This window comes from Acipenser ruthenus, chromosome 3 (genome assembly GCF_902713425.1).
Source record: "Acipenser ruthenus chromosome 3, fAciRut3.2 maternal haplotype, whole genome shotgun sequence".
Taxonomy (NCBI): domain Eukaryota; kingdom Metazoa; phylum Chordata; class Actinopteri; order Acipenseriformes; family Acipenseridae; genus Acipenser; species Acipenser ruthenus.
In genome coordinates this window covers 91,457,207-91,474,189 of record NC_081191.1, presented here as the reverse complement: position 1 = coordinate 91,474,189, position 16,983 = coordinate 91,457,207, and positions in this window count along the sequence as shown.

Sequence of the window (16,983 nt, the reverse complement as noted above, 5' to 3'; positions counted from 1 at the left end):
TCTGATTGGCCCCAAATTTATTCTTCAGCATGACAACGACCCCAACCATACAGCGAAAGTCATTAAGAACTATCTTCAGCGTAAAGAAGAACAAGGAGTCCTGGAAGTGATGGTATGGCCCCCACAGAGCCCTGATCTCAACATCATCGAGTCTGTCTGGGATTACATGAAGAGAGAGAAGCAACTGAGGCTGCCTAAATCCAAAGAAGAACTGTGGTTAGTTCTCCAAGATGTTTGGGCCAACCTACCTGCCGAGTTCCTTCAAAAACTGTGTGCAAGTGTACCTAGAAGAATTGATGCTGTTTTGAAGGCAAAGGGTGGTCACACCAAATATTGATTTGATGTAGATTTTTCTTCTGTTCACTCACTTTGCATTTTGTTAATTGATAAATATAAACTATTAACATGTCTATTTTTGAAAGCATTCTTACTTTACAGCATTTTTTCACACCTGCCTAAAACTTTTGCACAGTACTGTATATACAGTATATATATATATATATATATATATATATATATATATATATATATATTCATTCTCCTCACCGCAGCGACTCACCACACAGCACAGAAGTTCTGAGAACGTGTGAGCGTCCTCCCATCTCACAAGCCTAAAGCCAGAATCACTTTATGCCGAGCAATTCAGAGCAGAGGTGGGCAGACTACCAATCACGGGGGAACAGAGATAAGCCCAGCCCTGCCCTACATCCACTCTGAATGTGTCTGGCCAGTAGGGTTCTCTGTTGCGCGATGAGGAGAAGCAATCCTTGCAAGTTTCCCATCCTCCACCCCGGGAGTGTCAGAGCCAATGTGACGCTCCCCTCGGCGTCCCCAGCAAAGTTCGGCCTCTTTGCACTGCTGTGTGACTCATCCTGCGCGCCTAGCGGCAGAGCTTTAACTGGGTGAGCCACTCTGTGACCCTAATCTTAAGACATTTTAACTTTAAATGGTTTAAAAAATGAGTTAATGCTTTGGTAGCCAGCATGTGTATATTTTACTAGAGCTTGAATGCAAAATATGTATTACATCCCAGAAACAGATGGATGTTTATCTTTTGTACAGTGACTCTGGGGGTGCAATGTAAATGTTATCACAGAAAGGTAAACAGTTAAGGTTACTTAAGATTGCAGCATGTGGATACAGTTCTGGCATAAAAGCGACAAATGGCTTTACACGAATATAACTGGGATCATGGATTATTTATACAGTACCAAAAAGGCTTTATTCTCAAAAGGGTATAAAAATACGAAATGTTTCCATTATTGAATACATCACTTACTTTGCAGTGCAAGGCATAATCAAAGGCTGTATTTTCAGAAATACCAAGACATAAATAGTGTATAGCAAAAGTGAGGTTTTAAGATTTTTTGGAGACATTCATTATTTTTTCTACAGCAGACATTATTTGAGTAAGGGCATGCATTCCGTTGCTTTTAATGAATTTTGAATTCACAGTTCAGGATATGCTTTTGAAAAAGAATGTGAATGTTGAAAAAGAGAACAGTAAAGAAAAGTATTTGAAGCACATAATAAACTTACAGTAAAAGGCCTATGAACAATTGTATTATACAAAATGCATTTGATCTATCATTTATGAGCCACAGATATTTAAAAATAAATAGAAGTAGTGATGGCAGCTACCTAAATCAATGTAAATCTATGTGAATCATCATCAGAATTGGTGATGATTTTAGAAAAGTTTTAATTTGTAACATGAAAAAAAAGAATAGAAATTTCAAATGTGTTTTTTACCAGAATGCCTTAGGTGAACTAATAATAGTAAAATGTGATCAAAATATCTAATAATTGATTTTGACATTATATTTCTATGTCTGTGACAAGATCGACATTAGAACTAATTGAGAGTTTTCAACCAAATAGTTTTATACCAATGCATGACTAAGATAATTTCAGGATTTTTTCAACACATATACCCATTGGTATGTCAGGCATCAATATACTGAATACATGCCCTCTTTTATAAAGACATTCAAATTTAAAAGCCCACATATAAGTATGCAGTAGAAATACTGCTGTATAAGTGCAGTTTTTTGGGGACACTGTATTCCACTGCTGCATATAATATGTTTTCACAGTAGCCATATTTCTCCAATTTAGATTATTTGGGATGTACTGTAAAGCATATGTAGAGTACATTTGAATGCATACTGCAGAATGTATTGCTGACTTTCTTCCTTTGTCTCGGTATGTTGCATATAGCAGATTTACATTGGACCCTGACACCTGCGATAAACCAAGGGGCTGGTGTACAGACAATATAAAGTGAACTCAGTTCATGAAAGAGCTGAAGTGTCAGGTAAGGCAGTCAAAATGGCAGGGCTATCCATATTAATTCTTGCAGTGGATGCTACCAGCAGGCACAATTAGAGTGTTGTCCACTGTTTAGATGGTTTGGCTTATTTAAATCAGGTCAGCATTGAATTTGCACCTAAATCAGTGTATCAAATCTAAATAAATTTTGTTTGACGTTAGCACCATTTATTGCTTGAATGCCTTTTCCCTGCTAAAGAACTTAATTGATTTGGGCCAAGCACCTTATCACACAAAAACACAGCTTGAAAATCCAGTCCCATGGCTCTGTAAAGTGTTCTCTGCAGATTCTCACCTCCACACAGTATTTTATTATTAAAATGCCCTACAATCTACAAAACATTTTAGCAAAATGTAAACCAACAGGCGAGTGTATATAAATGTATTCTGTCAGGACAATCTTGCATTAAATAACCAACTTTAATACAAAGTCTCATAGATTTCCAAAAACATAGATGGGTGAAGAAAAATAACTAGAGTAAAATAGTTGGAGCACAGCCTCATCCCTTGGAGCATCCCGGTGCCGCCTGCTAAAGAGCAAATAATAAAATAATAAATCAATGCGACTTGTTCATCTCGGTGAACAAAATATTAGGCAGAGAAGCATCGTATACTGCCCCCCCCCCCCCAAGGAACAGAGAGGCTGATTTCTTAGCAGACACCCTTATCCAGGGCGATTTACAATTGTTACGAGATATCACATTATTTTTACATACAAATACTGAACATCACAGTATGATGAAACGGCGCTGTTTATATATTTATAGCTTACCATTATATTTTGGTTAAATACTGGGAACGCCTGTGCTATAAATGAATCACTGTCAAAAAATTTTGATTGACTATGAATTGGAAATTTCAGTCTCTCTATTTTGACCTGGCCTCATGGTCCACTTCATATCACACATGCAAAATGCCCCCAAATAAACTCAACACCGTTATGCACTCTGCAGACCCGATTGGCAGCAACTCTGGCACACAGAACACAAAGAAATAATTTAAATATTCTGAGGCGAATCCACAATGCAAAGGTAAGGGACAACAACAAATGACAAGTGGTAAATTTGAAAGCACAACAAAACTGAGTTTGTGAAAAACGTTTATATACCTGTGACAGAGATCGAATGATTCTTGGTGTTAGATCTCCCCCCCGACCTGTGAGGGCGCTGTGTAAAGGGAACAGACTAGTTGGCCCGACAATTTATTCCTAGGGTTCGGTTGAAGTTGGCCATCTAGAAAGGGGGCAAACCTACTGTATATTAAACCACTGACCTGGAAGGTTAACGGCGTGACATCCGCGGATTGGAGGAGCGGGTGCGCTCGTTAACCAAGGGGTCATGGTTGACGGTATAAATAGAGGACGTAGTAATGTAATCTGTTATTTATTATGCTTACAAAATAAGGACCTGTGTATCTATAGAAAGAACTGTGAGTGTTTTGTTTTGTTTTGTTTGTTTTGTCTGTCTGTCTAAATCGTTGTTCATTGTTATTTGTCTGGATGGTTAACATGATCCAGAGCTGTCGCCCATGGCCAGGACTAAAACCCGGACAACAATTCACCATTTGTTCACCAATTGTAGCATGTATTGTATTGTATTTCACCACAAGCACTAGGAGCACTCACTTTGGACTTGTGATTGTGTGTGTGTCTATTTGTGTGCTTAGTACTGTGCTTATTTTTCATTACAGTGCAATACACATGGTTGTGTATTGCAAACTCTGTGTTATTTTCTGCTTGGTCAACAGACCATTGGATTATAAATAAAAACAAACCATTTCACCCGCACTTTGTTGTCTGTTTGTTTAATTGGATTACTGCACCTGCACTTCACCTGCTCTACTAATTACCACTTTGCCACAATACCTTATAGGTTAATTGGAACTTGCTGGTAATGGGTTTGTAGATTAACTAATGAATGTACCAGGCACTTATTGTACTATGAATTTCCTGCCTGAAAACCTCGCCAGCTTTATATTAATTAAAACAACAAAAAAAAATCACAGCTGTCACAATCAGAAGTCACTAAAATAGGTCTATTTTACACTGGTTATATTTTCAGGCATTGAACACACCAATGCAAATAATTATAAATCTTATATTGAGATGAGGTGATATTTCAGTAGGAAAGGGATCAAACATTAATGATGTAAGCTCACATCCACTTCGCACAATTTGTGCTAATAAGCAGGGCAACTGAATAACTATCCTAGATATTGGTGATTATTATTCCATCTCATCTGTACACCAGCTGCTACAAAAACAGAAAATATACATCAAGAGGGCTCCAATAAAGCACTACAGCCTTTTACATTTGGAGGCCTAGGTTCGAACCCAGCTTGTGTCACAAGGAAATGTTTACCCTTCAGTGGTCTGTAATCCACATAAAAAAAACACAACACAGTTCTGCACAATTTGCAGGTAAAAGGTAATGCCACACAAAATAATGGCATGGTGAATGTATTGCTTTCTCACCCCTCATAGGGTACAAATACATTAAAATAAGACAATTAAAAGAAGAAACAAAGATGGATTACAGGACGTCCTACAAATAGTAACGTTTTTTACTACCTTATTACAAATGTGCATGTGTTTTTTTTAAATGTATATCCATTGGCTGTGTCTGGGGGAAAAAAACAAAACAAAAACACTTCTTATGGTAATACCCCTTGCTTCCTACAAAATGTGGTCCTTTTTCATGAGGTACTATTCTGCTTCTAGATAACATTATTTTCTTTTAGTGGAACAGAATATTCTATAGAAATCTTGAGTTCGTCTCCTGAACATAGCTGAAAAGGCTTGCAAGGATAGGATTATAGTTTTATTTGACTGTTTATGCTCAGAGATAAAGTCTATCAACCATTCAGGAGTGAAGATAAGATGTCTGACCGCACTAAGCTGTCTTTGCTTAGCAACTGACAGTTCTGTGGGAGCATGGTTTATAGTGATTAAAGGTAGATTGAGCATTTTTTTCCCAAAAGGAACATTTAGCAGTTACATTTAAGGCCCTATTAGTTTAAAAATTAGTTACCGTACTAATGATCCCTCTTCTAAACATTGCAGCAAATGGTTACTGGAAACTGTTGATTGAACATTTCAATGTGTTAGAAAAAGAGGGACAGTCATGAAAATAAACAGTAAAATGCAAGGGATAGTGGGAATATGTGTGTTCTTTGTTCTAGTTTAAAGCACATACAGTATGTGTCAGGGTATTGAAAAAAATGGCAATTAGATTGTGGGATCCACTTCAAAATACAGGCACAAAAGCTACATTGTACCGTAGCTTCACTGTACATACAGTTTTAAAATATGTAACACATGTACTTGGTTGGAAAAGTTACTAATGATAAACATGAGTTGTTAATGTGAGTTTCATGTGTGCTTTAATGTGTGCTGTAAGTGAATGCTGTAAATATTCGGAAAGGTAACTACAGTACAATATAAAGACTGTACCTGTAGTGTGACGTGCACAGATTTGGATTATGTTGAATATATGGTTATATTATTCATATAACCATGTTGTTTGTTTAAATAACTCTATCATCTTCCTTTCCATGATAAGGTGTCTAAAGGGAAACAGATTATTAGTTTGTGCTGTAATGTTAATTGTATTAATGGAGCATATAAGTAAGTACGCGAGTACTGCTTCTTTCTCAAGTCAAAACATACAACTCAAACTTGTTTTTTTATGGCACTTAATGATTTTAACTCTTCACTCTCCCAGTGGACAGCAAAAAGCTTTTGCCCCTGATTTTTCTGAAAAAAACTTGGAGCAAATGGGAGCAAACTTCCTTTGCCTTGTAATGCGATTTTGGTGACATGTTTTTCTGTGAGCACTAATGCCAGTGATCAGCATAACTTAAGGGAGTGGTCTCATTTACATTTGAACTTTGAGCAGTTTCAATGATGGGGCGACTGTTTTAAACTAACTAGGTATGGGTAGGTTACTTTGAAAAGAAGGAGCAGCTGATCCCATTACAAAAAGGAAACATCAAAAGCAAGTAGTAAAGGAGATGTTAGTGACAGATAGACGGACACAAACATGACGGTAAAATTTCTTTACGGCGTTATGAAGAAAATGTCTGAAAACACATGCTTACTGGCCAGTGTTGGGCATGTTACTGAAAAAAAGTCATTTATTACTCGTTACTTAAAAAAAAAGACGGAATATAATGTCTTTACTTATTACACTATGTAACACAATTTTTGTTACCAGGACAGTGATATTTTGAAATGTACCTATTTCCAATGAGAAAACGGGCGAATTTGTGTCTTTTCGTTCACATAGTCAGAAAAAAACAACATATGAATCCAAATTAACATGTATTTATACTAAAGTAATACAAAAATGACTACAAAAGATTTAGAAGTGAGTAGTTTTTCGAGATTTACGATTATTCTGTAAATCACTTTCACAAATGAGCCCCCAAATGTAGTCTCCCATCATGTTCTCGTTATACTATCCTTGGTAGCGGCGTTCAAAGTCCAGTAAATCCAGGTGGAAGCGCTCGCCTTGCTTCTCCGAGTACGCTCCCATGTTCTCCTTGAATTTATCAAGATGAGCATCAAGGATATGGACAGCCCAGAGTCTCAACCAGCTCCACATAGTTTTCGGCCCTGTGATTGCCCAGGAAGCCCCGAACCACTGCGACAAAGCTGTTCCAAGCCGCTTTCTCCTTACTAGTGAGCTTCTTGGGGAATTCATTGCACTCCAGGATCTTCTTTATCTGTGGTCCAACGAAGACACCGGCTTTGACCTTTGCCTCAGACAGCTTAGGGAAGAAGTCTTGAAGGTACTTGAAGGCTGCCGACTCCTTACCTAGAGCTCTGACAAATTGTTTCATAAGGCCCAATTTGATGTGCAGTGGTGGCATCAGCACCTTCCGGGGGTCCACCAGTGGCTCCCACTTGACGTTGTTCCTCCCCACAGAGAACTCGGTCCGCTGTGGCCAGTCCCGCCTGTGGTAGTGCGCCTTGGTGTCCCTGCTGTCCCAAAGGCAAAGATAGCAGGGAAACTTGGTAAAACCGCCTTGGAGACCCATCAGGAATGCCACCATTTTGAAGTCTCCTATGACCTTGATGCCATCTCAGAAAAATGCAGATATGTATCCACTTAGGCAGCTGGAACTAAACTGAACTGGTGGGCTTAAGGCCCCTGTGTTTATACTACTATTTATATTACTGGAAAGTTCTAGAAATTTCTAAAAGTTACTCCAAGTTTACTCAGCACTGAATCTATCTGGAATGTTCTGGAAAATAGGTACATTTCAAAATATCACTGTCCTGGTCACAAAAGCAAAGTTTGCGGGGAATAATAGCCATTTTCTATACTTTTGAGGCATAAGCAATTAGGAAATAACACTTACTACCCAGGAACAAAAAAAAAAAAAAAAATTGTTACACGGTGTTATTAAGTAGAGCGTTATATTACTTATTACACATTACTTGTTATATTTTTTTCGCTTGTCTTGTCCTGCGAAACAGTTGTTGTGACTGTTGTTTACTATGTAACTGTATGTCTGTACTACTATGTATTACTGTATGTAAGTTAAGGTGAGTAAATTAATTTAATTGAAACATGCAAAAGTATTTAATCTGGATGTGTTGAATTGCATATTGCCATTGGAAAGAGTTGAGACGGCACTGAATTCATTTTTTTTTTTCTGTGAGTGCAAGACGCTGTTGTTTCAGCAACGGGAGTAACAAAATAAAAAAATAATGACGTCTCGGATTTCAATAATTTTTCAAGGTCTGTGACGGAGAGGGGTGGATAACATGCAGATGTGTCTTTTTGTGTTTTTCTGTAGTGTTTACAAACCACTAAAAAGATTATTTGAAGTGACAAAGTCAGGGTGAGTGAGTATAAAGCAAGTGATTTTTTTTTATTTTTTTATTTTTTTCTGTTTTGCTATCTTCCAGTTCATTTAATTGTTCTTCATCCAAATCGGAATGTCTGCTTACTACTTTTGGTTTTTTTTTTTTTTGCTGGTAATTGGTCACTCAGTTTTACAGCTACTGTACATCTGTAACTGTAAACAAGATGGCTACTGGTACTTTAAATTCTGTGAGGCAGCGCAGTGATTTCGAATATGTGAAAAGGCTCCAATTGTCTGTATCCATGCAATAAACAGACAGCTGGAAACTTGCTCCACCAATCACATTGTTTGTTTCATGTTCCATTGCCAGCCCTGGATTATAATACTTGTTATATTTCTTTCTCTTGTCCTGTCCTGCGAAACAGTTGTTGTGACTATTGTTTACTATTAAACTGCATCTCTGGTTATTTATGTATTAAATGTGTCAAACAGGTTTTTAAAATGTTTGTAGTATAACAAATAAACAACTCTTAATAATTGACTGTATATAGCAAATAGTAAATTGTAATCATTACAATACATGCGACTTTGCGCAAGTCTTAAGGAGTGAAACATTTATAAACACTTTTTATAATAGAATAGCGAGTGTTAGTTAGGAAAAAACGAACATAATGTATATAAAACTGTCACAGGGTCCCTTTTAGCCGAGCAGTAATCCAGGTCCCCGGGATTAAATAAAGAAAACTATCCGACGTCAAACTTTCTTTTTTAAATAACAAGAGTTCAGTTTATTTATAAAAGGAAACAATGCCCACATTCCAATGCAGCAAACCACTTTGCAAATATATTTAAAGTGAAAAATAAATAAAAAATAACAAAACAATATAAATCCAGAAATAACTAACTTTCAAAATAAAAGTGTATAGATTGTATACTTCCCTATAGCCCTAACCCTAGCCCTAGCCCTAGCCCTAGCTTTAACTTTAGCTTTTGGGATATCACAGCAAAGGTCTGTGTCAACTGAGCTCTTGGGTAGAACTGACTGCTGTTGGAAATCAGTCCTCTTTATACCTTCCTAGCCCCGCCACACCTCATGCACTTTAATGAGCTTTTTACCTTAAAGGTAAAGCACCCTAAAGCATAACAGGAAGGCAATACACAGGAAATAACAATACACATAACAACTACAATTAAGAGAGTAATTCAGTTAACTGAATATAAAAACAACCATGAAATAGTTACTGACTTACACTATACACAAGACCGACGGCCGTCCTGTGCCCGTATATAAAAATATAATGCCCGCAAGCATTGTAGCACTCTTCCCAAGGGTGGGTTTTCATGATGCAGCATACACAAAGACATACAATAATCAACAACACAGAACAAACAAGAAGAAAAACAAGCACTTGGAAAAGTTTTACAAAAACAAATGTCATTTATTTATCTGTGTTTTCCAGGGAAGACGACAGCTAGTGATGATGAGGACGGTGATAGATGTGTTACTGGAATACAGGTAAGTCTTCCAGGGAAGACGACAGTTAGTGATGATGAGGACGGTGATGATGAAGACGAGCTTGTTTATTTTTTGCAGAAAGTAACTGTAATATTGTTACTCCCATTAAAAATCTAATGCATTGAATTACCTCGTTATTGACAAAAGTAATATTATTACAGTAACGCGTTACCCCAACTCTGTTACTGGCCATTCCTCCTCAACAGCAAGCCATTTTCAAGCTGACAATAACAGTTTAGGTGCTGCGCCTTTTCTTAGTTTTAAGACCAAGCAATTGTGCAGACTCTAGGTGTAATTTGATGTGTTCCGATGAAGATAACACGCAGCTGAAAGATTAGCGTTAATGCAGCCTTGATCAGTTTCAGACCAGCTACTGTTATAAAACGAATCCTGTATATCCACTATCTGGGGTGGTATAAAATGAGTCCTGTATATCCACTATCTGGGGTGGTATGAAATGAATCCTGTATATCCACTATCTGGGGTGGTATGAAATGAATCCTGTATATGCACTATCTGGGGTGGTATGAAATGAATTCTATGTATCCACTATCTGGGGTGGTATGAAATGAATTCTATGTATCCACTATCTGGGGTGGTATGAAATGAATTCTGTATATACACTATCTGGGGTGGTATAAAATTGCAGACATGAGTTTCTCTGAAAAATTCTGCCTGACTGCAGTTTGTGAGCAACTATAAAGAATCACTAGTGTAACACCTGCCCGGTCACGGAGGCATAAAAACGCACCACAAACCTGCCTTTAATTACAAAATATCACAAGATGCAGCAAGTGTTGAATATAAAAATACTAATGTAGCCTGACTACGCCAGTTCAGTGCGATAAGGCACCGAACAGATTGCAGAAGATCCTTTAGGTTGTTTTTATTCAGATCTAAAAATGTAGGAACAAGGTCACCTAGAAAATCACAGATACATTTTAACAAGCATTTGTTTATTGTAAACTTCCAATAGCAACACCTAGTTTCAAATGGTACTGATTATAAAACAACAATTCCATTCACCTATTAACAGGTAGCAAGATTTCAAGCAGTTAAACAAGGTTCACATGAATGAGGTCATGGATTAAGCTGCAAATACAACAACGCTGCTACCCAGCAATACAGTGGAGATACACATTCCAAAACACGGTAAAACTGTCATAATAAAAACAATACCACGGTACAAAAGTACAAATACCTACACCACACACACAAACTATGTCCGTGCAGGGGAGGGAACACACACACAGAGAGAGCGAGAGAGAAACCAGAATCGCAATATAGCCGATTCTGTGCACTTCTTAAACTCAAATCGACTACCAAACAGGCTAAAAACACTCAGGCGCTCATTATTCCACACCAGCATACCATCAACTCGATATTTATTGTCGGGATGCTCCATTTACTGGTCCGTTTCAGTCTCTCTCACTCGTCGTTCTCCACTCCAAACACTGCGTTCCCACTCCTGCACAGACATACAAACCCCAGGATGGCCATCCCGTTTGTGAAAACATGTGCTGTTTATATTCAGGTGTGTAAATCGATCAATAATTCAATTACTAGGTGCTCAACAGGGCAAACACAGGGAAGCGGGTGGAGAAGCCAACATAACGTGATAGAAATCAATTATCAAAAAGTGTCAAACAACACAAAGCGTACACTAATCAAATCATAAAATAATTTTATAAAAATAATAACATACAAATATAAAATAAATTTGAACACAGCATTCTTGACCCTGTTACACTAGCATATAAATCTACTGTATGTTATGTATGAGGACTGTTCAAATGAAACCTGCTTTAGAGTGCACAGAAAATGACACACTTGTCTAATCTCCCAAGGTCTTCCTACTGCCCAAACTTTTCATTTTGGCTACAAGACCACCCTCAGAGGGCTGGCTCTTTTGGTTCAATTGTTTTCTAATTTTTAGATAATCATTGTATACATATACATAAAGTACACAGAAGTCATTTTTTGTGTTGTATTTTTTCATTCTCTAATTCAGTCCTACCTTTTTGATTGTTCAATATCTACAAATAACAATGCTGTAGAAATTTGATTTGATTTAAAATAAGTTAGGTGTTAATGGATAGATGGAACAAATTACCTGATTTAAAACTCTGCCAATAAAAAATAACCCTGCTTTTAAAATACAAAGACATGATTATACACAAATGGCTTTTATTTATTTAATCTGTTATTGTTTGTATTATATTTTATGCTTCTATTGCATTGTTATGATTGAAGTAAATGCTTAACACCACCTGTCCTATGATGTTACATCTCATGTGGAAATTAAAATAATAAATAATTTAATCCATAATACAGGGCTACTATTACCAAAGAGGTCAAGAATAACCACTGTCAGATGCAGATTTCCACTGCCACGAAGGCAAAAACATATTTCATTTGAAGGCTTTAACATCTTTTTTAGAATTAATCCACCCTGGCTCGTCCAACACGTGATGCATTTTTCTGGCTCCAAATGTGCTGTCTATCCTAAATCAAACCCATATATGTCACTTTGTTTATACAGACTGGCATTGCGCACAGCTTTTGGCCCAGCAGGATTAAGGTTTAGGACAAGGTGCTGTGTAATTACAGGCGAGATATTAGGTGATCATTTACAGTTGCTACAAAGTAATGGACGACAATGTCATCTTAAACAAGAATTGATGGTATCAGGAATGTTGTTTATAACCCTGTCAATATGTTATAATGGGTAAATGGCACGAAAAGCAGGGTAGAACATAATTTGACAATGGAACTGAATCTATCTATAGATTTTTTTATACAATCTTATACTTTTTAAATAAAGTACTTTATACTGTATTTGCTTCCTTAAAGCTACAGTAACACAGTAACACTATCTAAAAAAATTAAATAAACAAAACCACATTGTTGTCCTAATATAATTTAGTATATTTAAATAAAATTAAAACAAAATGAATTAGTGTGATCTTAATGCAATTGTAGTCCATGCCATAGCTATGTTTACAGCAGAAAAATAAGCGACTCGTACGCTGTTGGCATTCTTTTGTAATGTGATAACATTTTCCATTGACCTACTTTTTTTAGTGGGGTTTACAACAAACCTGTTTGGAGTTTGGGGTGGGTGTCATTGGGGCTATGCTAACATTTTTATGAAAGTTAATTACAAAATACATTTGGGGACATATAGTATAGTCAAATAAATATACAAAAAATAAAATAAAAATTACTGTTTACCATAGCAAAGCAAAATAGCAAAACAGGGGTAGGTCTACTAAAATGGGCCTGTCGCAGCGCGAACATACTGCAATTTGCATTTTTCTTTGCGACACTTAGAAAAGTATACATTTTGTCGTACGACTGTAAGTCGCCCTGGATAAGGGTGTCTGCTAAGAAATAAATAAATAAAAATACTAAGAGAAAATATGTAACATGGTACCATCCTACAGAGAGAGAGAGAGAGAGAAAGTATATAATGTGCAATATGTTATACTTGTGTAACCCTATATACGGTCCAAATCAATGAAATGTATTTTTTTTAATATGAGATCATCTGAGATTATGAGTAACCAAATCACACCTGCCAGGGAGTCAAGGAATCTCATCATGTAATCTTCATTTGTGTGAGCGCTTGAACACCTACACCATGCTTATTTTTGGTGCTATGTGGATACAGTAATTACAACTAGAAGTCAGAAGAGTCAAAATTCCATTGCATTCTAATGGGAGATTTTGACAACTTTCAAACATCAATAACTTTTTCCTGACATAAATATTTATTCAAAATGAGCATACTGTTAATGAAAATAATAACATAAAGAGTGGGGGTCCTCAGACTGTCCACTAGGCACCTTCTGTTTTCAGTGTATATACAACAAATGTATTCCAGTTAGGGTTTTTCATAGCCAAATTCAAATCGTGTATGACAAACTTTTTTCTGACGTTACCATTTTATTCAGACTGAGCAAAATAAAAGTACATAGAAATCCAGACTTAGCTTTGGAACAATAGAGCACCAAACTTGCTCTGTATTATTCCACAGGTACATCTGGATTTCTTTTCATCACAATGACCGCTCAACATTAATGTGGTGAAGCTTATGTTCCCAAGGTTCTTCACACTATGAATATAAAAAAATACCAAAGCAGGAATAGAACTATTTACAACCAGCCCAATTGCTGGATTCCAATAGTTTATGTCACTACAAACAATAAGTACAGGAGTTAGTAATGGGGAAACAGTAACATATTTCTTGAGAGAAGTGTACCAGATATCATGTTTAAAAATTAAAATCATGTATTCATGTATAGCAAATCGATGTGCATGACAGGTAAGATTTAATACCCCATACAACTTCAGCAAAATGAAACTAACACATGTACACCACAGTTTTTGGTGATTATGGAAGAATGATTTGTTTTAAAGTGGACTAATCCTGTTAAAAGGTAATTTAATGGCAATAGCAGTGTTTTTTGGATTAAACTTGCTTTCAGGTGGTTTTCCAAAAAAGATAGTGAGGGAGACACCACGCATAAACTACTCAGCCTGAGAGCAGGATTAAGGGGCACGTAGAAGCTTCAGCCTAGCGGCCATGAGTAGTAAACACAGTTGAAGACAACCACAATTATGATTTAAACACAAATGCTATGTGAAACAGTTGTTAGTAATAATAATAATACATGTATTAACTTCTGTGTTGTCTGTAGATTTTTTTATAGCAATGCACATGTTTACTTCTGTTTTAAATGTTTCAAACTCTATTGACTTTGGCATTTGCCTGCTTAACTGTGAAACATATTGTTTTTTTTTTCCACTGGAGGGTTGCATTTATCTTCACGTAATGGTGCAAAAGTACTATGATACAAGACTACAAGATTTCTTAGCCGGAAGAAGCCACTTGTTCTGTATTCAAATGTCGCCATTGTGTGAAATCAGCAGAATGTTTTGGGAGTGTTATGTTAACCCTTCTTTGAGTGATGGCATTTGCTTTGCGTACCTGCAATTACTATTATTGGTGTGCTCTTCTGTGTAACTAAAATTAAATATATCACATTCAATTTAAGATGTATTTTAATTTGTGTATTTAACCTACTTTCACTTATTCAGCATACTTTCAGCGAAGTATTATTTTTTTGGCCAGACTTTTGTTTGTTGTTGAAAGGACATTTTCTTTCGATCTTTAAAACAAATGTTATAGCTCAAATTATAGTTGACATGTTAAATACTGTTAGTTGTGTGAGAAATGCTAGTGAAACCTTTACTTGGCCATTCAGAGGCGTGTCTCTGTTCAAGCCATATTTGCATTCCAGAGTCCGCGTAGTGGTAATCCCCATCCACAGCCAGCTAAGCGGCAGAGATTTCTGTATGAAAATGTGCGTATTGTGGGGGTGTGTAGCAACAAGTGCGTAGATCCAGGCTACGCAAGGTTTACGCTCTTTTTTGAGAATAGACCTCTAAGAAGATATATACATATGTCAGTGAATTCAAATGATAAAGGTTGTAATTGTAACAGGTGGAAGCTGCTGTTAATGCATGGGTCATCTGTTAGGGCTGTTGTCAAGGTGGTGTAGTGATGGCTTTACATTATGTGTACGTGTGTCTTTTATAGTTAAGTTGTTTTTAATCATTATTTTTAAATTGTGTGTGAATGTGTTTTTATAGTCGTTTTAATGTGCTTACTAATTCAGTTGCTTAATATGCTTTTATATTAAGTTTCTATACAGCATTGTGCAAGTTTCAAGTTCTTTCATTTCCCATTGGCAAAACCAGCTACGTGCAGTTTTGCATAGCCTAATATGACTCAAAGTCACAGAGAGGTGTCTGAGCTAAACGCCAAAAGGCAGGAGATTAACAGAGATAGTGTGAGATGGAGGAGGGGAACTGAAAGGCAAGATGGACGTGCCCTGTTAGGTACAGTGTGGTATGCAACACGTCATGGACAGAGTGCAACCCCCCCCCCACCCCTTTTTCCCCCGCAGAGGGAATCTGCAATGATAGAGTGGAAACCCCTATCATTGGACAGAAGACAAATGGGAGTGGAGTCAACAATTGTTTACAAAGGTATAAATATCAAACATTGTGAAGTTTTGTCAGTCTTTTCATCTCTTTCAAACTGACTCCACAGATATCCGTGCTTTCTAATACAAACATGTGCACTGAGCTGTATTCAAGCATTCAAAATCCTAAAAGGTATAGACAATGTCAACCCAGGGGACTTTTTTGACCTGAAAAAAAGAAACAAGGACCAGGGGTCACAAATGGAGATTAGATAAAGGGGCATTCAGAACAGAAAATAGGAGGCACTTTTTTACACAGAGAATTGTGAGGGTATGGAACTCCCCAGTAATGTTGTTGAAACTGACACCCTGGGATCCTTCAAGAAGCTGCTTGTTGAGATTCTGGGATCAATAAGCTACTAACAACCAAACGAGCAAGATGGGCTGAATGGCCTCCTCTAGTTTGTAAACTTTCTTATGTTCTTGTGTTCTTACTGAGGCCTTGTGCTTATATGATTGTATTGGAGGTATACCTTTCTTGTATATAAAGTGTTTTTGAAACAAAAACCATTTGTCAGCTTAATTTCTACACTACAAAGGTACTGTAATTGCTTGGACACCCTAGGCCATTGAGTCTACAAGATGCAGGAAGGTCTGCAATGGCTTTAGAGACCACCCATTTAACAAAGTCTCAAAAATAATGTGTTGTAGGTTTGTGTAATCTTCTGGCATTTGAACACTCGTGTGGATTTCAAACAGCTAATCAATGACTCTCAATTAAATGAAGGCTCTTTGTATGGAATGAACTTGATAGCAAGCCAATCGCTAGATTTTTAGCAGGACAGTTTATGCCTTCTATAATTACAGTATGAACAAAAGCATTTCTCCATTTAATAATTAAAAGATAACTACTAAAAATAAAGATGATGGTAGGTGACGAACCCAAATTTATAAAGCCCTTAACAAAGTTTCCAAATGGTTTCCTATAAATTATACCAATCAAGTTTCATCCTTGGAAAAAAGTGGCTGTATACATGACATGCAATGAATTAATAACATTGTATCAGGGTTTCTGGAACTGGTTCAAATAACTGGAAAGAAAATCATTAATTTTGTAGAAAATGAAACTCTCCTACAGAGGTCAAAGCAGTGTAGCATGGTTAATTCTGAGAATTAACCACTAGCTATAGACAATCTAGTTTTATTGCAATTGCTTAATCATACAAAATGCATGATTAGTGTTTAATTAAACCATGAGTGCTTTCTCACCCCTGGGTCGCCTTATTTTAGAGGTAACTATATTTAATCTTCTTGTTGTCTAATCTGGCA